Below are 22733 nucleotides of genomic sequence, written 5' to 3' on the forward strand. Positions count from 1 at the left end.
TTGCTCGTTTCTTTCTTCCATTTCGGGAAAGGCTTCCTTACTGGGTGTGGAAATCTCCTATGCCTTTCCTCGCCTCTTCTGTCAGCTTTAAAATTCTCTTTCAGTTGCCACCCTCACAAACGTCTCAGGAACGTCTTCACGGTGCCTTCGTTAGTGAAATGACCCTCAATGAAGCTGGAACCAAATCTCTAATCGCCCATTTTTAGCAAGTCCACAGCCCAGGGTGGTTGGGGTCCAATCCAGCCCCGGCCAGGCCCAGGCCCCTTGGACTGGGCCACAGGAGGACACAGAGTAGGGTCCCGGCCCCCACGGCAGCGGGTGCCGGCAGTTCTGCAAGGGCTTGGGGGGTTTCCACAGGTAGGAGATGGAGGGGACTGATGTCTTCAGCGCCCCCAAACCACCCCACCCATGGCACACATCCCGAGAGACGCCCCTACACTCGCTCCCCTCCCCTATGCGCTGTGCCCCGGCCCCGGTCCCGGGCGGATAGGCGGCAGCCCACACGCAGGGCGGGGGCGCAGCTGAAAGGGGTTGTGCTGGAGGGCGGCCCCTGGGGCCAAAGGCGACCGCCGGCGCATGCGCAGTCAGCAGCGGCGCACTGGGGTTGGGGGCGGGTAGGTGAGGGAGGCGAGGCCAGGAGAGGAGGGCGGCTGGAGGTCTCCACCTTGGCGGGTCCAGCCGTGGAGGCTGGAGGCGCATCTGGTGTGTGTCCGTGTGTGTGTGTGTGTGTGTGTGTGTGTGTGTGTGTGTGTGAAGACAGCCCCCCACCCCGCCGAGCCCACCACGCCCCGCACCCCAGCCCCGTGGAGACCTCGGGACCCGGCCAGCGAACTCAACCAGCCCGGCCCGGCCCCGAGTGGGTCAGCGCCGGCGCGGGGCCTGGGGCGGGAGGAGGCGCGGGGAAGCGCAGAGACGCTCGGCTTCTTGAGCCGGGCTGGGGCGCCCTCCGCCGTCTAGGGCCACACCACCCTGAACGCGCCCGATCTCGTCTGATCTCGGAAGCCAAGCAGGCTCGGGCCTGGTTAGTACTTGGATGGGAGACCGCCTGGGAATACCGGGTGCCGTAGGCTTGTATCTTATTTTATTTTATTTTTTTTTGCCTCTTGTTCTGTCCCCATTCGGAGAGCGCGGCGGCAGTCTGGGGGGCGGGGGGTCACCCCCACCCTCAGCGCCCGCCACGGTGCCTGGCGCCCCAGCCCGCTCCGTGGGGCCTCCTCTTGCCCCAAGCCGCAGCACCGCCGCCACGAGGCAGCAGGCGTGGCACCTGGACTGTCGGGCCTCAGACCAAGGGTCTGGGCTGTGGGAACCGACACGCTGGAGGAAACCTTGAGAGTCTGAGAGGGGAGGCAGTTGCAGAAGAAGGCCGGGATGTCATTTTGAGGGAGTTGTGACCAGAACTCGTCCCGTTGATTTTGGCGTTCTATGGGCTACACGTAGGAATCTTTGGTGGTGGCACCGGATGTTGGGGGATGCACAGTCACACCCAGACGTGCTCGACAGGCCTCCTTTTACTTTTCTTTTCGGAGTCATTTTTTTTTAAACAAAATGCCTCTTGGCCCGGCGTGCTGGCTCACGCCTGTAATCCTAGCACTCTGGGAGGCCGAGGTGGGCGGATTGCTCGAGGTCAGGAGTTCGAAACCAGCCTGAGCAAGAGCGAGACCCCATCTCTACTATAAATAGAAAGAAATTCATTGGCCAACTAATATATATCTATACAAAAAAAAAAATTAGCCGGGCATGGTGGCGCATGCCTGTAGTCCCAGCTACTTGGGAGGCTGAGGCAGCAGGATTGCTTGAGCCCAGGAGATTGAGGTTGCTGTGAGCTAGGCTGACGCCATGGCACTCACTCTAGCCAGGGCAACAAAGCGAGACTCTGTCTCCAAAAAAAAAAAAATGCCTCTTACCTCCCCATTATTGCATTTCCTTTTCTCTCTCTTTTCAAGCAGATTATGGGAGTACAAGTATTAAGGTTCCATGTATTGCCCGTGCCCCCCTCCCCCCTGTTGTCTTATTTATCTCTCATGCTTTAGCAGCGTATGGTGGGGGTACCAATGTTAAGGTCGGGTACATTGCCCTCTCCCCGCCTGCCCCCTCTGGTCAGAGCTTCAAGTGCGCCCATCCCCCAGTCGGTGCGCACCCACCCCATTCCTCATGGGTGTGTATGCCCATCCCCTCCCCCCACCCGCCCGACCCCCACCCGATGAAGGTGATTCCTCTACGTCCACTCAGGTGTCCGTGGGTTCCTACCAATTTGCCGGTGAGCACGCGCACGTGGTGCTCCTGTGTCCATTCTTGGGATACTTGGCTTACTGGAACGGGTTCCAGCTCCGGCCAGGAGAACACGAGAGGTGCCCTCTCACCGCCGTTTCTCATAGCCGAATAGCACTCCGTGGTGTCCACGCGCCACATTTTATGAATCCACTCGTGGATCGATGGGCACTCGGGTCGCTTCCACATCTTTGCAATGGTGAATTGTGCCGCCACAGACACCCGAGCGCAGGTGTCTTCTGCGTAGGCTGCGGGCCTGGCTCTTCTGAATGCCGCTAGCTCGGGACCCACGGGTGAACCTGGTCAGGGTACTTGCTCTAAGGAGCAGACTCTGATCCGGGCGGGCTACCGGTGTTTCTGTTTGCTCGTTTCTTTCTTCCATTTCGGGAAAGGCTTCCTTACTGGGTGTGGAAATCTCCTATGCCTTTCCTCGCCTCTTCTGTCAGCTTTAAAATTCTCTTTCAGTTGCCACCCTCACAAACGTCTCAGGAACGTCTTCACGGTGCCTTCGTTAGTGAAATGACCCTCAATGAAGCTGGAACCAAATCTCTAATCGCCCATTTTTAGCAAGTCCACAGCCCAGGGTGGTTGGGGTCCAATCCAGCCCCGGCCAGGCCCAGGCCCCTTGGACTGGGCCACAGGAGGACACAGAGTAGGGTCCCGGCCCCCACGGCAGCGGGTGCCGGCAGTTCTGCAAGGGCTTGGGGGGTTTCCACAGGTAGGAGATGGAGGGGACTGATGTCTTCAGCGCCCCCAAACCACCCCACCCATGGCACACATCCCGAGAGACGCCCCTACACTCGCTCCCCTCCCCTATGCGCTGTGCCCCGGCCCCGGTCCCGGGCGGATAGGCGGCAGCCCACACGCAGGGCGGGGGCGCAGCTGAAAGGGGTTGTGCTGGAGGGCGGCCCCTGGGGCCAAAGGCGACCGCCCGCGCATGCGCAGTCAGCAGCGGCGCACTGGGGTTGGGGGCGGGTAGGTGAGGGAGGCGAGGCCAGGAGAGGAGGGCGGCTGGAGGTCTCCACCTTGGCGGGTCCAGCCGTGGAGGCTGGAGGCGCATCTGGTGTGTGTCCGTGTGTGTGTGTGTGTGTGTGTGTGTGTGTGTGTGTGTGTGTGTGTGTGAAGACAGCCCCCCACCCCGCCGAGCCCACCACGCCCCGCACCCCAGCCCCGTGGAGACCTCGGGACCCGGCCAGCGAACTCAACCAGCCCGGCCCGGCCCCGAGTGGGTCAGCGCCGGCGCGGGGCCTGGGGCGGGAGGAGGCGCGGGGAAGCGCAGAGACGCTCGGCTTCTTGAGCCGGGCTGGGGCGCCCTCCGCCGTCTAGGGCCACACCACCCTGAACGCGCCCGATCTCGTCTGATCTCGGAAGCCAAGCAGGCTCGGGCCTGGTTAGTACTTGGATGGGAGACCGCCTGGGAATACCGGGTGCCGTAGGCTTGTATCTTATTTTATTATTTTTTTTTTTGCCTCTTGTTCTGTCCCCATTCGGAGAGCGCGGCGGCAGTCTGGGGGGCGGGGGGTCACCCCCACCCTCAGCGCCCGCCACGGTGCCTGGCGCCCCAGCCCGCTCCGTGGGGCCTCCTCTTGCCCCAAGCCGCAGCACCGCCGCCACGAGGCAGCAGGCGTGGCACCTGGACTGTCGGGCCTCAGACCAAGGGTCTGGGCTGTGGGAACCGACACGCTGGAGGAAACCTTGAGAGTCTGAGAGGGGAGGCAGTTGCAGAAGAAGGCCGGGATGTCATTTTGAGGGAGTTGTGACCAGAACTCGTCCCGTTGATTTTGGCGTTCTATGGGCTACACGTAGGAATCTTTGGTGGTGGCACCGGATGTTGGGGGATGCACAGTCACACCCAGACGTGCTCGACAGGCCTCCTTTTACTTTTCTTTTCGGAGTCATTTTTTTTTAAACAAAATGCCTCTTGGCCCGGCGTGCTGGCTCACGCCTGTAATCCTAGCACTCTGGGAGGCCGAGGTGGGCGGATTGCTCGAGGTCAGGAGTTCGAAACCAGCCTGAGCAAGAGCGAGACCCCATCTCTACTATAAATAGAAAGAAATTCATTGGCCAACTAATATATATCTATACAAAAAAAAAAATTAGCCGGGCATGGTGGCGCATGCCTGTAGTCCCAGCTACTTGGGAGGCTGAGGCAGCAGGATTGCTTGAGCCCAGGAGATTGAGGTTGCTGTGAGCTAGGCTGACGCCATGGCACTCACTCTAGCCAGGGCAACAAAGCGAGACTCTGTCTCCAAAAAAAAAAAAATGCCTCTTACCTCCCCATTATTGCATTTCCTTTTCTCTCTCTTTTCAAGCAGATTATGGGAGTACAAGTATTAAGGTTCCATGTATTGCCCGTGCCCCCCTCCCCCCTGTTGTCTTATTTATCTCTCATGCTTTAGCAGCGTATGGTGGGGGTACCAATGTTAAGGTCGGGTACATTGCCCTCTCCCCGCCTGCCCCCTCTGGTCAGAGCTTCAAGTGCGCCCATCCCCCAGTCGGTGCGCACCCACCCCATTCCTCATGGGTGTGTATGCCCATCCCCTCCCCCCACCCGCCCGACCCCCACCCGATGAAGGTGATTCCTCTACGTCCACTCAGGTGTCCGTGGGTTCCTACCAATTTGCCGGTGAGCACGCGCACGTGGTGCTCCTGTGTCCATTCTTGGGATACTTGGCTTACTGGAACGGGTTCCAGCTCCGGCCAGGAGAACACGAGAGGTGCCCTCTCACCGCCGTTTCTCATAGCCGAATAGCACTCCGTGGTGTCCACGCGCCACATTTTATGAATCCACTCGTGGATCGATGGGCACTCGGGTCGCTTCCACATCTTTGCAATGGTGAATTGTGCCGCCACAGACACCCGAGCGCAGGTGTCTTCTGCGTAGGCTGCGGGCCTGGCTCTTCTGAATGCCGCTAGCTCGGGACCCACGGGTGAACCTGGTCAGGGTACTTGCTCTAAGGAGCAGACTCTGATCCGGGCGGGCTACCGGTGTTTCTGTTTGCTCGTTTCTTTCTTCCATTTCGGGAAAGGCTTCCTTACTGGGTGTGGAAATCTCCTATGCCTTTCCTCGCCTCTTCTGTCAGCTTTAAAATTCTCTTTCAGTTGCCACCCTCACAAACGTCTCAGGAACGTCTTCACGGTGCCTTCGTTAGTGAAATGACCCTCAATGAAGCTGGAACCAAATCTCTAATCGCCCATTTTTAGCAAGTCCACAGCCCAGGGTGGTTGGGGTCCAATCCAGCCCCGGCCAGGCCCAGGCCCCTTGGACTGGGCCACAGGAGGACACAGAGTAGGGTCCCGGCCCCCACGGCAGCGGGTGCCGGCAGTTCTGCAAGGGCTTGGGGGGTTTCCACAGGTAGGAGATGGAGGGGACTGATGTCTTCAGCGCCCCCAAACCACCCCACCCATGGCACACATCCCGAGAGACGCCCCTACACTCGCTCCCCTCCCCTATGCGCTGTGCCCCGGCCCCGGTCCCGGGCGGATAGGCGGCAGCCCACACGCAGGGCGGGGGCGCAGCTGAAAGGGGTTGTGCTGGAGGGCGGCCCCTGGGGCCAAAGGCGACCGCCCGCGCATGCGCAGTCAGCAGCGGCGCACTGGGGTTGGGGGCGGGTAGGTGAGGGAGGCGAGGCCAGGAGAGGAGGGCGGCTGGAGGTCTCCACCTTGGCGGGTCCAGCCGTGGAGGCTGGAGGCGCATCTGGTGTGTGTCCGTGTGTGTGTGTGTGTGTGTGTGTGTGTGTGTGTGTGTGTGTGTGTGTGAAGACAGCCCCCCACCCCGCCGAGCCCACCACGCCCCGCACCCCAGCCCCGTGGAGACCTCGGGACCCGGCCAGCGAACTCAACCAGCCCGGCCCGGCCCCGAGTGGGTCAGCGCCGGCGCGGGGCCTGGGGCGGGAGGAGGCGCGGGGAAGCGCAGAGACGCTCGGCTTCTTGAGCCGGGCTGGGGCGCCCTCCGCCGTCTAGGGCCACACCACCCTGAACGCGCCCGATCTCGTCTGATCTCGGAAGCCAAGCAGGCTCGGGCCTGGTTAGTACTTGGATGGGAGACCGCCTGGGAATACCGGGTGCCGTAGGCTTGTATCTTATTTTATTTTTTTTTTTTTTGCCTCTTGTTCTGTCCCCATTCGGAGAGCGCGGCGGCAGTCTGGGGGGCGGGGGGTCACCCCCACCCTCAGCGCCCGCCACGGTGCCTGGCGCCCCAGCCCGCTCCGTGGGGCCTCCTCTTGCCCCAAGCCGCAGCACCGCCGCCACGAGGCAGCAGGCGTGGCACCTGGACTGTCGGGCCTCAGACCAAGGGTCTGGGCTGTGGGAACCGACACGCTGGAGGAAACCTTGAGAGTCTGAGAGGGGAGGCAGTTGCAGAAGAAGGCCGGGATGTCATTTTGAGGGAGTTGTGACCAGAACTCGTCCCGTTGATTTTGGCGTTCTATGGGCTACACGTAGGAATCTTTGGTGGTGGCACCGGATGTTGGGGGATGCACAGTCACACCCAGACGTGCTCGACAGGCCTCCTTTTACTTTTCTTTTCGGAGTCATTTTTTTTTAAACAAAATGCCTCTTGGCCCGGCGTGCTGGCTCACGCCTGTAATCCTAGCACTCTGGGAGGCCGAGGTGGGCGGATTGCTCGAGGTCAGGAGTTCGAAACCAGCCTGAGCAAGAGCGAGACCCCATCTCTACTATAAATAGAAAGAAATTCATTGGCCAACTAATATATATCTATACAAAAAAAAAAATTAGCCGGGCATGGTGGCGCATGCCTGTAGTCCCAGCTACTTGGGAGGCTGAGGCAGCAGGATTGCTTGAGCCCAGGAGATTGAGGTTGCTGTGAGCTAGGCTGACGCCATGGCACTCACTCTAGCCAGGGCAACAAAGCGAGACTCTGTCTCCAAAAAAAAAAAAATGCCTCTTACCTCCCCATTATTGCATTTCCTTTTCTCTCTCTTTTCAAGCAGATTATGGGAGTACAAGTATTAAGGTTCCATGTATTGCCCGTGCCCCCCTCCCCCCTGTTGTCTTATTTATCTCTCATGCTTTAGCAGCGTATGGTGGGGGTACCAATGTTAAGGTCGGGTACATTGCCCTCTCCCCGCCTGCCCCCTCTGGTCAGAGCTTCAAGTGCGCCCATCCCCCAGTCGGTGCGCACCCACCCCATTCCTCATGGGTGTGTATGCCCATCCCCTCCCCCCACCCGCCCGACCCCCACCCGATGAAGGTGATTCCTCTACGTCCACTCAGGTGTCCGTGGGTTCCTACCAATTTGCCGGTGAGCACGCGCACGTGGTGCTCCTGTGTCCATTCTTGGGATACTTGGCTTACTGGAACGGGTTCCAGCTCCGGCCAGGAGAACACGAGAGGTGCCCTCTCACCGCCGTTTCTCATAGCCGAATAGCACTCCGTGGTGTCCACGCGCCACATTTTATGAATCCACTCGTGGATCGATGGGCACTCGGGTCGCTTCCACATCTTTGCAATGGTGAATTGTGCCGCCACAGACACCCGAGCGCAGGTGTCTTCTGCGTAGGCTGCGGGCCTGGCTCTTCTGAATGCCGCTAGCTCGGGACCCACGGGTGAACCTGGTCAGGGTACTTGCTCTAAGGAGCAGACTCTGATCCGGGCGGGCTACCGGTGTTTCTGTTTGCTCGTTTCTTTCTTCCATTTCGGGAAAGGCTTCCTTACTGGGTGTGGAAATCTCCTATGCCTTTCCTCGCCTCTTCTGTCAGCTTTAAAATTCTCTTTCAGTTGCCACCCTCACAAACGTCTCAGGAACGTCTTCACGGTGCCTTCGTTAGTGAAATGACCCTCAATGAAGCTGGAACCAAATCTCTAATCGCCCATTTTTAGCAAGTCCACAGCCCAGGGTGGTTGGGGTCCAATCCAGCCCCGGCCAGGCCCAGGCCCCTTGGACTGGGCCACAGGAGGACACAGAGTAGGGTCCCGGCCCCCACGGCAGCGGGTGCCGGCAGTTCTGCAAGGGCTTGGGGGGTTTCCACAGGTAGGAGATGGAGGGGACTGATGTCTTCAGCGCCCCCAAACCACCCCACCCATGGCACACATCCCGAGAGACGCCCCTACACTCGCTCCCCTCCCCTATGCGCTGTGCCCCGGCCCCGGTCCCGGGCGGATAGGCGGCAGCCCACACGCAGGGCGGGGGCGCAGCTGAAAGGGGTTGTGCTGGAGGGCGGCCCCTGGGGCCAAAGGCGACCGCCCGCGCATGCGCAGTCAGCAGCGGCGCACTGGGGTTGGGGGCGGGTAGGTGAGGGAGGCGAGGCCAGGAGAGGAGGGCGGCTGGAGGTCTCCACCTTGGCGGGTCCAGCCGTGGAGGCTGGAGGCGCATCTGGTGTGTGTCCGTGTGTGTGTGTGTGTGTGTGTGTGTGTGTGTGTGTGTGTGTGTGTGAAGACAGCCCCCCACCCCGCCGAGCCCACCACGCCCCGCACCCCAGCCCCGTGGAGACCTCGGGACCCGGCCAGCGAACTCAACCAGCCCGGCCCGGCCCCGAGTGGGTCAGCGCCGGCGCGGGGCCTGGGGCGGGAGGAGGCGCGGGGAAGCGCAGAGACGCTCGGCTTCTTGAGCCGGGCTGGGGCGCCCTCCGCCGTCTAGGGCCACACCACCCTGAACGCGCCCGATCTCGTCTGATCTCGGAAGCCAAGCAGGCTCGGGCCTGGTTAGTACTTGGATGGGAGACCGCCTGGGAATACCGGGTGCCGTAGGCTTGTATCTTATTTTATTTTTTTTTTTTTTGCCTCTTGTTCTGTCCCCATTCGGAGAGCGCGGCGGCAGTCTGGGGGGCGGGGGGTCACCCCCACCCTCAGCGCCCGCCACGGTGCCTGGCGCCCCAGCCCGCTCCGTGGGGCCTCCTCTTGCCCCAAGCCGCAGCACCGCCGCCACGAGGCAGCAGGCGTGGCACCTGGACTGTCGGGCCTCAGACCAAGGGTCTGGGCTGTGGGAACCGACACGCTGGAGGAAACCTTGAGAGTCTGAGAGGGGAGGCAGTTGCAGAAGAAGGCCGGGATGTCATTTTGAGGGAGTTGTGACCAGAACTCGTCCCGTTGATTTTGGCGTTCTATGGGCTACACGTAGGAATCTTTGGTGGTGGCACCGGATGTTGGGGGATGCACAGTCACACCCAGACGTGCTCGACAGGCCTCCTTTTACTTTTCTTTTCGGAGTCATTTTTTTTTAAACAAAATGCCTCTTGGCCCGGCGTGCTGGCTCACGCCTGTAATCCTAGCACTCTGGGAGGCCGAGGTGGGCGGATTGCTCGAGGTCAGGAGTTCGAAACCAGCCTGAGCAAGAGCGAGACCCCATCTCTACTATAAATAGAAAGAAATTCATTGGCCAACTAATATATATCTATACAAAAAAAAAAATTAGCCGGGCATGGTGGCGCATGCCTGTAGTCCCAGCTACTTGGGAGGCTGAGGCAGCAGGATTGCTTGAGCCCAGGAGATTGAGGTTGCTGTGAGCTAGGCTGACGCCATGGCACTCACTCTAGCCAGGGCAACAAAGCGAGACTCTGTCTCCAAAAAAAAAAAAATGCCTCTTACCTCCCCATTATTGCATTTCCTTTTCTCTCTCTTTTCAAGCAGATTATGGGAGTACAAGTATTAAGGTTCCATGTATTGCCCGTGCCCCCCTCCCCCCTGTTGTCTTATTTATCTCTCATGCTTTAGCAGCGTATGGTGGGGGTACCAATGTTAAGGTCGGGTACATTGCCCTCTCCCCGCCTGCCCCCTCTGGTCAGAGCTTCAAGTGCGCCCATCCCCCAGTCGGTGCGCACCCACCCCATTCCTCATGGGTGTGTATGCCCATCCCCTCCCCCCACCCGCCCGACCCCCACCCGATGAAGGTGATTCCTCTACGTCCACTCAGGTGTCCGTGGGTTCCTACCAATTTGCCGGTGAGCACGCGCACGTGGTGCTCCTGTGTCCATTCTTGGGATACTTGGCTTACTGGAACGGGTTCCAGCTCCGGCCAGGAGAACACGAGAGGTGCCCTCTCACCGCCGTTTCTCATAGCCGAATAGCACTCCGTGGTGTCCACGCGCCACATTTTATGAATCCACTCGTGGATCGATGGGCACTCGGGTCGCTTCCACATCTTTGCAATGGTGAATTGTGCCGCCACAGACACCCGAGCGCAGGTGTCTTCTGCGTAGGCTGCGGGCCTGGCTCTTCTGAATGCCGCTAGCTCGGGACCCACGGGTGAACCTGGTCAGGGTACTTGCTCTAAGGAGCAGACTCTGATCCGGGCGGGCTACCGGTGTTTCTGTTTGCTCGTTTCTTTCTTCCATTTCGGGAAAGGCTTCCTTACTGGGTGTGGAAATCTCCTATGCCTTTCCTCGCCTCTTCTGTCAGCTTTAAAATTCTCTTTCAGTTGCCACCCTCACAAACGTCTCAGGAACGTCTTCACGGTGCCTTCGTTAGTGAAATGACCCTCAATGAAGCTGGAACCAAATCTCTAATCGCCCATTTTTAGCAAGTCCACAGCCCAGGGTGGTTGGGGTCCAATCCAGCCCCGGCCAGGCCCAGGCCCCTTGGACTGGGCCACAGGAGGACACAGAGTAGGGTCCCGGCCCCCACGGCAGCGGGTGCCGGCAGTTCTGCAAGGGCTTGGGGGGTTTCCACAGGTAGGAGATGGAGGGGACTGATGTCTTCAGCGCCCCCAAACCACCCCACCCATGGCACACATCCCGAGAGACGCCCCTACACTCGCTCCCCTCCCCTATGCGCTGTGCCCCGGCCCCGGTCCCGGGCGGATAGGCGGCAGCCCACACGCAGGGCGGGGGCGCAGCTGAAAGGGGTTGTGCTGGAGGGCGGCCCCTGGGGCCAAAGGCGACCGCCCGCGCATGCGCAGTCAGCAGCGGCGCACTGGGGTTGGGGGCGGGTAGGTGAGGGAGGCGAGGCCAGGAGAGGAGGGCGGCTGGAGGTCTCCACCTTGGCGGGTCCAGCCGTGGAGGCTGGAGGCGCATCTGGTGTGTGTCCGTGTGTGTGTGTGTGTGTGTGTGTGTGTGTGTGTGTGTGTGTGAAGACAGCCCCCCACCCCGCCGAGCCCACCACGCCCCGCACCCCAGCCCCGTGGAGACCTCGGGACCCGGCCAGCGAACTCAACCAGCCCGGCCCGGCCCCGAGTGGGTCAGCGCCGGCGCGGGGCCTGGGGCGGGAGGAGGCGCGGGGAAGCGCAGAGACGCTCGGCTTCTTGAGCCGGGCTGGGGCGCCCTCCGCCGTCTAGGGCCACACCACCCTGAACGCGCCCGATCTCGTCTGATCTCGGAAGCCAAGCAGGCTCGGGCCTGGTTAGTACTTGGATGGGAGACCGCCTGGGAATACCGGGTGCCGTAGGCTTGTATCTTATTTTATTTTTTTTTTTTTTGCCTCTTGTTCTGTCCCCATTCGGAGAGCGCGGCGGCAGTCTGGGGGGCGGGGGGTCACCCCCACCCTCAGCGCCCGCCACGGTGCCTGGCGCCCCAGCCCGCTCCGTGGGGCCTCCTCTTGCCCCAAGCCGCAGCACCGCCGCCACGAGGCAGCAGGCGTGGCACCTGGACTGTCGGGCCTCAGACCAAGGGTCTGGGCTGTGGGAACCGACACGCTGGAGGAAACCTTGAGAGTCTGAGAGGGGAGGCAGTTGCAGAAGAAGGCCGGGATGTCATTTTGAGGGAGTTGTGACCAGAACTCGTCCCGTTGATTTTGGCGTTCTATGGGCTACACGTAGGAATCTTTGGTGGTGGCACCGGATGTTGGGGGATGCACAGTCACACCCAGACGTGCTCGACAGGCCTCCTTTTACTTTTCTTTTCGGAGTCATTTTTTTTTAAACAAAATGCCTCTTGGCCCGGCGTGCTGGCTCACGCCTGTAATCCTAGCACTCTGGGAGGCCGAGGTGGGCGGATTGCTCGAGGTCAGGAGTTCGAAACCAGCCTGAGCAAGAGCGAGACCCCATCTCTACTATAAATAGAAAGAAATTCATTGGCCAACTAATATATATCTATACAAAAAAAAAAAAATTAGCCGGGCATGGTGGCGCATGCCTGTAGTCCCAGCTACTTGGGAGGCTGAGGCAGCAGGATTGCTTGAGCCCAGGAGATTGAGGTTGCTGTGAGCTAGGCTGACGCCATGGCACTCACTCTAGCCAGGGCAACAAAGCGAGACTCTGTCTCCAAAAAAAAAAAAATGCCTCTTACCTCCCCATTATTGCATTTCCTTTTCTCTCTCTTTTCAAGCAGATTATGGGAGTACAAGTATTAAGGTTCCATGTATTGCCCGTGCCCCCCTCCCCCCTGTTGTCTTATTTATCTCTCATGCTTTAGCAGCGTATGGTGGGGGTACCAATGTTAAGGTCGGGTACATTGCCCTCTCCCCGCCTGCCCCCTCTGGTCAGAGCTTCAAGTGCGCCCATCCCCCAGTCGGTGCGCACCCACCCCATTCCTCATGGGTGTGTATGCCCATCCCCTCCCCCCACCCGCCCGACCCCCACCCGATGAAGGTGATTCCTCTACGTCCACTCAGGTGTCCGTGGGTTCCTACCAATTTGCCGGTGAGCACGCGCACGTGGTGCTCCTGTGTCCATTCTTGGGATACTTGGCTTACTGGAACGGGTTCCAGCTCCGGCCAGGAGAACACGAGAGGTGCCCTCTCACCGCCGTTTCTCATAGCCGAATAGCACTCCGTGGTGTCCACGCGCCACATTTTATGAATCCACTCGTGGATCGATGGGCACTCGGGTCGCTTCCACATCTTTGCAATGGTGAATTGTGCCGCCACAGACACCCGAGCGCAGGTGTCTTCTGCGTAGGCTGCGGGCCTGGCTCTTCTGAATGCCGCTAGCTCGGGACCCACGGGTGAACCTGGTCAGGGTACTTGCTCTAAGGAGCAGACTCTGATCCGGGCGGGCTACCGGTGTTTCTGTTTGCTCGTTTCTTTCTTCCATTTCGGGAAAGGCTTCCTTACTGGGTGTGGAAATCTCCTATGCCTTTCCTCGCCTCTTCTGTCAGCTTTAAAATTCTCTTTCAGTTGCCACCCTCACAAACGTCTCAGGAACGTCTTCACGGTGCCTTCGTTAGTGAAATGACCCTCAATGAAGCTGGAACCAAATCTCTAATCGCCCATTTTTAGCAAGTCCACAGCCCAGGGTGGTTGGGGTCCAATCCAGCCCCGGCCAGGCCCAGGCCCCTTGGACTGGGCCACAGGAGGACACAGAGTAGGGTCCCGGCCCCCACGGCAGCGGGTGCCGGCAGTTCTGCAAGGGCTTGGGGGGTTTCCACAGGTAGGAGATGGAGGGGACTGATGTCTTCAGCGCCCCCAAACCACCCCACCCATGGCACACATCCCGAGAGACGCCCCTACACTCGCTCCCCTCCCCTATGCGCTGTGCCCCGGCCCCGGTCCCGGGCGGATAGGCGGCAGCCCACACGCAGGGCGGGGGCGCAGCTGAAAGGGGTTGTGCTGGAGGGCGGCCCCTGGGGCCAAAGGCGACCGCCGGCGCATGCGCAGTCAGCAGCGGCGCACTGGGGTTGGGGGCGGGTAGGTGAGGGAGGCGAGGCCAGGAGAGGAGGGCGGCTGGAGGTCTCCACCTTGGCGGGTCCAGCCGTGGAGGCTGGAGGCGCATCTGGTGTGTGTCCGTGTGTGTGTGTGTGTGTGTGTGTGTGTGTGTGTGTGTGTGAAGACAGCCCCCCACCCCGCCGAGCCCACCACGCCCCGCACCCCAGCCCCGTGGAGACCTCGGGACCCGGCCAGCGAACTCAACCAGCCCGGCCCGGCCCCGAGTGGGTCAGCGCCGGCGCGGGGCCTGGGGCGGGAGGAGGCGCGGGGAAGCGCAGAGACGCTCGGCTTCTTGAGCCGGGCTGGGGCGCCCTCCGCCGTCTAGGGCCACACCACCCTGAACGCGCCCGATCTCGTCTGATCTCGGAAGCCAAGCAGGCTCGGGCCTGGTTAGTACTTGGATGGGAGACCGCCTGGGAATACCGGGTGCCGTAGGCTTGTATCTTATTTTATTTTATTTTTTTTTGCCTCTTGTTCTGTCCCCATTCGGAGAGCGCGGCGGCAGTCTGGGGGGCGGGGGGTCACCCCCACCCTCAGCGCCCGCCACGGTGCCTGGCGCCCCAGCCCGCTCCGTGGGGCCTCCTCTTGCCCCAAGCCGCAGCACCGCCGCCACGAGGCAGCAGGCGTGGCACCTGGACTGTCGGGCCTCAGACCAAGGGTCTGGGCTGTGGGAACCGACACGCTGGAGGAAACCTTGAGAGTCTGAGAGGGGAGGCAGTTGCAGAAGAAGGCCGGGATGTCATTTTGAGGGAGTTGTGACCAGAACTCGTCCCGTTGATTTTGGCGTTCTATGGGCTACACGTAGGAATCTTTGGTGGTGGCACCGGATGTTGGGGGATGCACAGTCACACCCAGACGTGCTCGACAGGCCTCCTTTTACTTTTCTTTTCGGAGTCATTTTTTTTTAAACAAAATGCCTCTTGGCCCGGCGTGCTGGCTCACGCCTGTAATCCTAGCACTCTGGGAGGCCGAGGTGGGCGGATTGCTCGAGGTCAGGAGTTCGAAACCAGCCTGAGCAAGAGCGAGACCCCATCTCTACTATAAATAGAAAGAAATTCATTGGCCAACTAATATATATCTATACAAAAAAAAAAATTAGCCGGGCATGGTGGCGCATGCCTGTAGTCCCAGCTACTTGGGAGGCTGAGGCAGCAGGATTGCTTGAGCCCAGGAGATTGAGGTTGCTGTGAGCTAGGCTGACGCCATGGCACTCACTCTAGCCAGGGCAACAAAGCGAGACTCTGTCTCCAAAAAAAAAAAAATGCCTCTTACCTCCCCATTATTGCATTTCCTTTTCTCTCTCTTTTCAAGCAGATTATGGGAGTACAAGTATTAAGGTTCCATGTATTGCCCGTGCCCCCCTCCCCCCTGTTGTCTTATTTATCTCTCATGCTTTAGCAGCGTATGGTGGGGGTACCAATGTTAAGGTCGGGTACATTGCCCTCTCCCCGCCTGCCCCCTCTGGTCAGAGCTTCAAGTGCGCCCATCCCCCAGTCGGTGCGCACCCACCCCATTCCTCATGGGTGTGTATGCCCATCCCCTCCCCCCACCCGCCCGACCCCCACCCGATGAAGGTGATTCCTCTACGTCCACTCAGGTGTCCGTGGGTTCCTACCAATTTGCCGGTGAGCACGCGCACGTGGTGCTCCTGTGTCCATTCTTGGGATACTTGGCTTACTGGAACGGGTTCCAGCTCCGGCCAGGAGAACACGAGAGGTGCCCTCTCACCGCCGTTTCTCATAGCCGAATAGCACTCCGTGGTGTCCACGCGCCACATTTTATGAATCCACTCGTGGATCGATGGGCACTCGGGTCGCTTCCACATCTTTGCAATGGTGAATTGTGCCGCCACAGACACCCGAGCGCAGGTGTCTTCTGCGTAGGCTGCGGGCCTGGCTCTTCTGAATGCCGCTAGCTCGGGACCCACGGGTGAACCTGGTCAGGGTACTTGCTCTAAGGAGCAGACTCTGATCCGGGCGGGCTACCGGTGTTTCTGTTTGCTCGTTTCTTTCTTCCATTTCGGGAAAGGCTTCCTTACTGGGTGTGGAAATCTCCTATGCCTTTCCTCGCCTCTTCTGTCAGCTTTAAAATTCTCTTTCAGTTGCCACCCTCACAAACGTCTCAGGAACGTCTTCACGGTGCCTTCGTTAGTGAAATGACCCTCAATGAAGCTGGAACCAAATCTCTAATCGCCCATTTTTAGCAAGTCCACAGCCCAGGGTGGTTGGGGTCCAATCCAGCCCCGGCCAGGCCCAGGCCCCTTGGACTGGGCCACAGGAGGACACAGAGTAGGGTCCCGGCCCCCACGGCAGCGGGTGCCGGCAGTTCTGCAAGGGCTTGGGGGGTTTCCACAGGTAGGAGATGGAGGGGACTGATGTCTTCAGCGCCCCCAAACCACCCCACCCATGGCACACATCCCGAGAGACGCCCCTACACTCGCTCCCCTCCCCTATGCGCTGTGCCCCGGCCCCGGTCCCGGGCGGATAGGCGGCAGCCCACACGCAGGGCGGGGGCGCAGCTGAAAGGGGTTGTGCTGGAGGGCGGCCCCTGGGGCCAAAGGCGACCGCCCGCGCATGCGCAGTCAGCAGCGGCGCACTGGGGTTGGGGGCGGGTAGGTGAGGGAGGCGAGGCCAGGAGAGGAGGGCGGCTGGAGGTCTCCACCTTGGCGGGTCCAGCCGTGGAGGCTGGAGGCGCATCTGGTGTGTGTCCGTGTGTGTGTGTGTGTGTGTGTGTGTGTGTGTGTGTGAAGACAGCCCCCCACCCCGCCGAGCCCACCACGCCCCGCACCCCAGCCCCGTGGAGACCTCGGGACCCGGCCAGCGAACTCAACCAGCCCGGCCCGGCCCCGAGTGGGTCAGCGCCGGCGCGGGGCCTGGGGCGGGAGGAGGCGCGGGGAAGCGCAGAGACGCTCGGCTTCTTGAGCCGGGCTGGGGCGCCCTCCGCCGTCTAGGGCCACACCACCCTGAACGCGCCCGATCTCGTCTGATCTCGGAAGCCAAGCAGGCTCGGGCCTGGTTAGTACTTGGATGGGAGACCGCCTGGGAATACCGGGTGCCGTAGGCTTGTATCTTATTTTATTTTATTTTTTTTTGCCTCTTGTTCTGTCCCCATTCGGAGAGCGCGGCGGCAGTCTGGGGGGCGGGGGGTCACCCCCACCCTCAGCGCCCGCCACGGTGCCTGGCGCCCCAGCCCGCTCCGTGGGGCCTCCTCTTGCCCCAAGCCGCAGCACCGCCGCCACGAGGCAGCAGGCGTGGCACCTGGACTGTCGGGCCTCAGACCAAGGGTCTGGGCTGTGGGAACCGACACGCTGGAGGAAACCTTGAGAGTCTGAGAGGGGAGGCAGTTGCAGAAGAAGGCCGGGATGTCATTTTGAGGGAGTTGTGACCAGAACTCGTCCCGTTGATTTTGGCGTTCTATGGGCTACACGTAGGAATCTTTGGTGGTGGCACCGGATGTTGGGGGATGCACAGTCACACCCAGACGTGCTCGACAGGCCTCCTTTTACTTTTCTTTTCGGAGTCATTTTTTTTTAAACAAAATGCCTCTTGGCCCGGCGTGCTGGCTCACGCCTGTAATCCTAGCACTCTGGGAGGCCGAGGTGGGCGGATTGCTCGAGGTCAGGAGTTCGAAACCAGCCTGAGCAAGAGCGAGACCCCATCTCTACTATAAATAGAAAGAAATTCATTGGCCAACTAATATATATCTATACAAAAAAAAAAATTAGCCGGGCATGGTGGCGCATGCCTGTAGTCCCAGCTACTTGGGAGGCTGAGGCAGCAGGATTGCTTGAGCCCAGGAGATTGAGGTGGCTGTGAGCTAGGCTGACGCCATGGCACTCACTCTAGCCAGGGCAACAAAGCGAGACTCTGTCTCCAAAAAAAAAAAAATGCCTCTTACCTCCCCATTATTGCATTTCCTTTTCTCTCTCTTTTCAAGCAGATTATGGGAGTACAAGTATTAAGGTTCCATGTATTGCCCGTGCCCCCCTCCCCCCTGTTGTCTTATTTATCTCTCATGCTTTAGCAGCGTATGGTGGGGGTACCAATGTTAAGGTCGGGTACATTGCCCTCTCCCCGCCTGCCCCCTCTGGTCAGAGCTTCAAGTGCGCCCATCCCCCAGTCGGTGCGCACCCACCCCATTCCTCATGGGTGTGTATGCCCATCCCCTCCCCCCACCCGCCCGACCCCCACCCGATGAAGGTGATTCCTCTACGTCCACTCAGGTGTCCGTGGGTTCCTACCAATTTGCCGGTGAGCACGCGCACGTGGTGCTCCTGTGTCCATTCTTGGGATACTTGGCTTACTGGAACGGGTTCCAGCTCCGGCCAGGAGAACACGAGAGGTGCCCTCTCACCGCCGTTTCTCATAGCCGAATAGCACTCCGTGGTGTCCACGCGCCACATTTTATGAATCCACTCGTGGATCGATGGGCACTCGGGTCGCTTCCACATCTTTGCAATGGTGAATTGTGCCGCCACAGACACCCGAGCGCAGGTGTCTTCTGCGTAGGCTGCGGGCCTGGCTCTTCTGAATGCCGCTAGCTCGGGACCCACGGGTGAACCTGGTCAGGGTACTTGCTCTAAGGAGCAGACTCTGATCCGGGCGGGCTACCGGTGTTTCTGTTTGCTCGTTTCTTTCTTCCATTTCGGGAAAGGCTTCCTTACTGGGTGTGGAAATCTCCTATGCCTTTCCTCGCCTCTTCTGTCAGCTTTAAAATTCTCTTTCAGTTGCCACCCTCACAAACGTCTCAGGAACGTCTTCACGGTGCCTTCGTTAGTGAAATGACCCTCAATGAAGCTGGAACCAAATCTCTAATCGCCCATTTTTAGCAAGTCCACAGCCCAGGGTGGTTGGGGTCCAATCCAGCCCCGGCCAGGCCCAGGCCCCTTGGACTGGGCCACAGGAGGACACAGAGTAGGGTCCCGGCCCCCACGGCAGCGGGTGCCGGCAGTTCTGCAAGGGCTTGGGGGGTTTCCACAGGTAGGAGATGGAGGGGACTGATGTCTTCAGCGCCCCCAAACCACCCCACCCATGGCACACATCCCGAGAGACGCCCCTACACTCGCTCCCCTCCCCTATGCGCTGTGCCCCGGCCCCGGTCCCGGGCGGATAGGCGGCAGCCCACACGCAGGGCGGGGGCGCAGCTGAAAGGGGTTGTGCTGGAGGGCGGCCCCTGGGGCCAAAGGCGACCGCCGGCGCATGCGCAGTCAGCAGCGGCGCACTGGGGTTGGGGGCGGGTAGGTGAGGGAGGCGAGGCCAGGAGAGGAGGGCGGCTGGAGGTCTCCACCTTGGCGGGTCCAGCCGTGGAGGCTGGAGGCGCATCTGGTGTGTGTCCGTGTGTGTGTGTGTGTGTGTGTGTGTGTGTGTGTGTGAAGACAGCCCCCCACCCCGCCGAGCCCACCACGCCCCGCACCCCAGCCCCGTGGAGACCTCGGGACCCGGCCAGCGAACTCAACCAGCCCGGCCCGGCCCCGAGTGGGTCAGCGCCGGCGCGGGGCCTGGGGCGGGAGGAGGCGCGGGGAAGCGCAGAGACGCTCGGCTTCTTGAGCCGGGCTGGGGCGCCCTCCGCCGTCTAGGGCCACACCACCCTGAACGCGCCCGATCTCGTCTGATCTCGGAAGCCAAGCAGGCTCGGGCCTGGTTAGTACTTGGATGGGAGACCGCCTGGGAATACCGGGTGCCGTAGGCTTGTATCTTATTTTATTTTATTTTTTTTTGCCTCTTGTTCTGTCCCCATTCGGAGAGCGCGGCGGCAGTCTGGGGGGCGGGGGGTCACCCCCACCCTCAGCGCCCGCCACGGTGCCTGGCGCCCCAGCCCGCTCCGTGGGGCCTCCTCTTGCCCCAAGCCGCAGCACCGCCGCCACGAGGCAGCAGGCGTGGCACCTGGACTGTCGGGCCTCAGACCAAGGGTCTGGGCTGTGGGAACCGACACGCTGGAGGAAACCTTGAGAGTCTGAGAGGGGAGGCAGTTGCAGAAGAAGGCCGGGATGTCATTTTGAGGGAGTTGTGACCAGAACTCGTCCCGTTGATTTTGGCGTTCTATGGGCTACACGTAGGAATCTTTGGTGGTGGCACCGGATGTTGGGGGATGCACAGTCACACCCAGACGTGCTCGACAGGCCTCCTTTTACTTTTCTTTTCGGAGTCATTTTTTTTTAAACAAAATGCCTCTTGGCCCGGCGTGCTGGCTCACGCCTGTAATCCTAGCACTCTGGGAGGCCGAGGTGGGCGGATTGCTCGAGGTCAGGAGTTCGAAACCAGCCTGAGCAAGAGCGAGACCCCATCTCTACTATAAATAGAAAGAAATTCATTGGCCAACTAATATATATCTATACAAAAAAAAAAATTAGCCGGGCATGGTGGCGCATGCCTGTAGTCCCAGCTACTTGGGAGGCTGAGGCAGCAGGATTGCTTGAGCCCAGGAGATTGAGGTTGCTGTGAGCTAGGCTGACGCCATGGCACTCACTCTAGCCAGGGCAACAAAGCGAGACTCTGTCTCCAAAAAAAAAAAAATGCCTCTTACCTCCCCATTATTGCATTTCCTTTTCTCTCTCTTTTCAAGCAGATTATGGGAGTACAAGTATTAAGGTTCCATGTATTGCCCGTGCCCCCCTCCCCCCTGTTGTCTTATTTATCTCTCATGCTTTAGCAGCGTATGGTGGGGGTACCAATGTTAAGGTCGGGTACATTGCCCTCTCCCCGCCTGCCCCCTCTGGTCAGAGCTTCAAGTGCACCCATCCCCCAGTCGGTGCGCACCCACCCCATTCCTCATGGGTGTGTATGCCCATCCCCTCCCCCCACCCGCCCGACCCCCACCCGATGAAGGTGATTCCTCTACGTCCACTCAGGTGTCCGTGGGTTCCTACCAATTTGCCGGTGAGCACGCGCACGTGGTGCTCCTGTGTCCATTCTTGGGATACTTGGCTTACTGGAACGGGTTCCAGCTCCGGCCAGGAGAACACGAGAGGTGCCCTCTCACCGCCGTTTCTCATAGCCGAATAGCACTCCGTGGTGTCCACGCGCCACATTTTATGAATCCACTCGTGGATCGATGGGCACTCGGGTCGCTTCCACATCTTTGCAATGGTGAATTGTGCCGCCACAGACACCCGAGCGCAGGTGTCTTCTGCGTAGGCTGCGGGCCTGGCTCTTCTGAATGCCGCTAGCTCGGGACCCACGGGTGAACCTGGTCAGGGTACTTGCTCTAAGGAGCAGACTCTGATCCGGGCGGGCTACCGGTGTTTCTGTTTGCTCGTTTCTTTCTTCCATTTCGGGAAAGGCTTCCTTACTGGGTGTGGAAATCTCCTATGCCTTTCCTCGCCTCTTCTGTCAGCTTTAAAATTCTCTTTCAGTTGCCACCCTCACAAACGTCTCAGGAACGTCTTCACGGTGCCTTCGTTAGTGAAATGACCCTCAATGAAGCTGGAACCAAATCTCTAATCGCCCATTTTTAGCAAGTCCACAGCCCAGGGTGGTTGGGGTCCAATCCAGCCCCGGCCAGGCCCAGGCCCCTTGGACTGGGCCACAGGAGGACACAGAGTAGGGTCCCGGCCCCCACGGCAGCGGGTGCCGGCAGTTCTGCAAGGGCTTGGGGGGTTTCCACAGGTAGGAGATGGAGGGGACTGATGTCTTCAGCGCCCCCAAACCACCCCACCCATGGCACACATCCCGAGAGACGCCCCTACACTCGCTCCCCTCCCCTATGCGCTGTGCCCCGGCCCCGGTCCCGGGCGGATAGGCGGCAGCCCACACGCAGGGCGGGGGCGCAGCTGAAAGGGGTTGTGCTGGAGGGCGGCCCCTGGGGCCAAAGGCGACCGCCGGCGCATGCGCAGTCAGCAGCGGCGCACTGGGGTTGGGGGCGGGTAGGTGAGGGAGGCGAGGCCAGGAGAGGAGGGCGGCTGGAGGTCTCCACCTTGGCGGGTCCAGCCGTGGAGGCTGGAGGCGCATCTGGTGTGTGTCCGTGTGTGTGTGTGTGTGTGTGTGTGTGTGTGTGTGTGTGAAGACAGCCCCCCACCCCGCCGAGCCCACCACGCCCCGCACCCCAGCCCCGTGGAGACCTCGGGACCCGGCCAGCGAACTCAACCAGCCCGGCCCGGCCCCGAGTGGGTCAGCGCCGGCGCGGGGCCTGGGGCGGGAGGAGGCGCGGGGAAGCGCAGAGACGCTCGGCTTCTTGAGCCGGGCTGGGGCGCCCTCCGCCGTCTAGGGCCACACCACCCTGAACGCGCCCGATCTCGTCTGATCTCGGAAGCCAAGCAGGCTCGGGCCTGGTTAGTACTTGGATGGGAGACCGCCTGGGAATACCGGGTGCCGTAGGCTTGTATCTTATTTTATTTTATTTTTTTTTGCCTCTTGTTCTGTCCCCATTCGGAGAGCGCGGCGGCAGTCTGGGGGGCGGGGGGTCACCCCCACCCTCAGCGCCCGCCACGGTGCCTGGCGCCCCAGCCCGCTCCGTGGGGCCTCCTCTTGCCCCAAGCCGCAGCACCGCCGCCACGAGGCAGCAGGCGTGGCACCTGGACTGTCGGGCCTCAGACCAAGGGTCTGGGCTGTGGGAACCGACACGCTGGAGGAAACCTTGAGAGTCTGAGAGGGGAGGCAGTTGCAGAAGAAGGCCGGGATGTCATTTTGAGGGAGTTGTGACCAGAACTCGTCCCGTTGATTTTGGCGTTCTATGGGCTACACGTAGGAATCTTTGGTGGTGGCACCGGATGTTGGGGGATGCACAGTCACACCCAGACGTGCTCGACAGGCCTCCTTTTACTTTTCTTTTCGGAGTCATTTTTTTTTAAACAAAATGCCTCTTGGCCCGGCGTGCTGGCTCACGCCTGTAATCCTAGCACTCTGGGAGGCCGAGGTGGGCGGATTGCTCGAGGTCAGGAGTTCGAAACCAGCCTGAGCAAGAGCGAGACCCCATCTCTACTATAAATAGAAAGA

At 60.4% G+C, this 22733-nt stretch overlaps 9 non-coding genes across 9 annotated transcripts; all 9 read left to right on the top strand.

The window, feature by feature from the left end:
* Nucleotides 1-951: 951 nt before the first annotated feature.
* Nucleotides 952-1070, top strand: LOC142863169 (5S ribosomal RNA). Its single transcript, XR_012914063.1, has one exon. It is a non-coding gene; the product is annotated as a 5S ribosomal RNA (ribosomal RNA).
* A 2518-nt stretch (nt 1071-3588) lies between these two features.
* On the top strand, nt 3589-3707 carry LOC142863170 (5S ribosomal RNA). The gene has a single exon (XR_012914064.1). It is a non-coding gene; the product is annotated as a 5S ribosomal RNA (ribosomal RNA).
* Nucleotides 3708-6225: 2518 nt separating this feature from the next.
* Nucleotides 6226-6344, top strand: LOC142863171 (5S ribosomal RNA). The gene has a single exon (XR_012914065.1). It is a non-coding gene; the product is annotated as a 5S ribosomal RNA (ribosomal RNA).
* Nucleotides 6345-8860: 2516 nt separating this feature from the next.
* LOC142863172 (5S ribosomal RNA) lies at nt 8861-8979 on the top strand. The gene has a single exon (XR_012914066.1). It is a non-coding gene; the product is annotated as a 5S ribosomal RNA (ribosomal RNA).
* Nucleotides 8980-11491: 2512 nt separating this feature from the next.
* Nucleotides 11492-11610, top strand: LOC142863173 (5S ribosomal RNA). The gene has a single exon (XR_012914067.1). It is a non-coding gene; the product is annotated as a 5S ribosomal RNA (ribosomal RNA).
* A 2512-nt stretch (nt 11611-14122) lies between these two features.
* On the top strand, nt 14123-14241 carry LOC142863174 (5S ribosomal RNA). The gene has a single exon (XR_012914068.1). It is a non-coding gene; the product is annotated as a 5S ribosomal RNA (ribosomal RNA).
* A 2506-nt stretch (nt 14242-16747) lies between these two features.
* On the top strand, nt 16748-16866 carry LOC142863175 (5S ribosomal RNA). The gene has a single exon (XR_012914069.1). It is a non-coding gene; the product is annotated as a 5S ribosomal RNA (ribosomal RNA).
* A 2506-nt stretch (nt 16867-19372) lies between these two features.
* LOC142863176 (5S ribosomal RNA) lies at nt 19373-19491 on the top strand. Its single transcript, XR_012914070.1, has one exon. It is a non-coding gene; the product is annotated as a 5S ribosomal RNA (ribosomal RNA).
* Nucleotides 19492-21999: 2508 nt separating this feature from the next.
* Nucleotides 22000-22118, top strand: LOC142863177 (5S ribosomal RNA). Its single transcript, XR_012914071.1, has one exon. It is a non-coding gene; the product is annotated as a 5S ribosomal RNA (ribosomal RNA).
* The last annotated feature ends 615 nt before the right edge of the window (nt 22119-22733 follow it).

This window comes from Microcebus murinus, chromosome 21, assembly GCF_040939455.1.
Source record: "Microcebus murinus isolate Inina chromosome 21, M.murinus_Inina_mat1.0, whole genome shotgun sequence".
NCBI lineage: Eukaryota > Metazoa > Chordata > Mammalia > Primates > Cheirogaleidae > Microcebus > Microcebus murinus.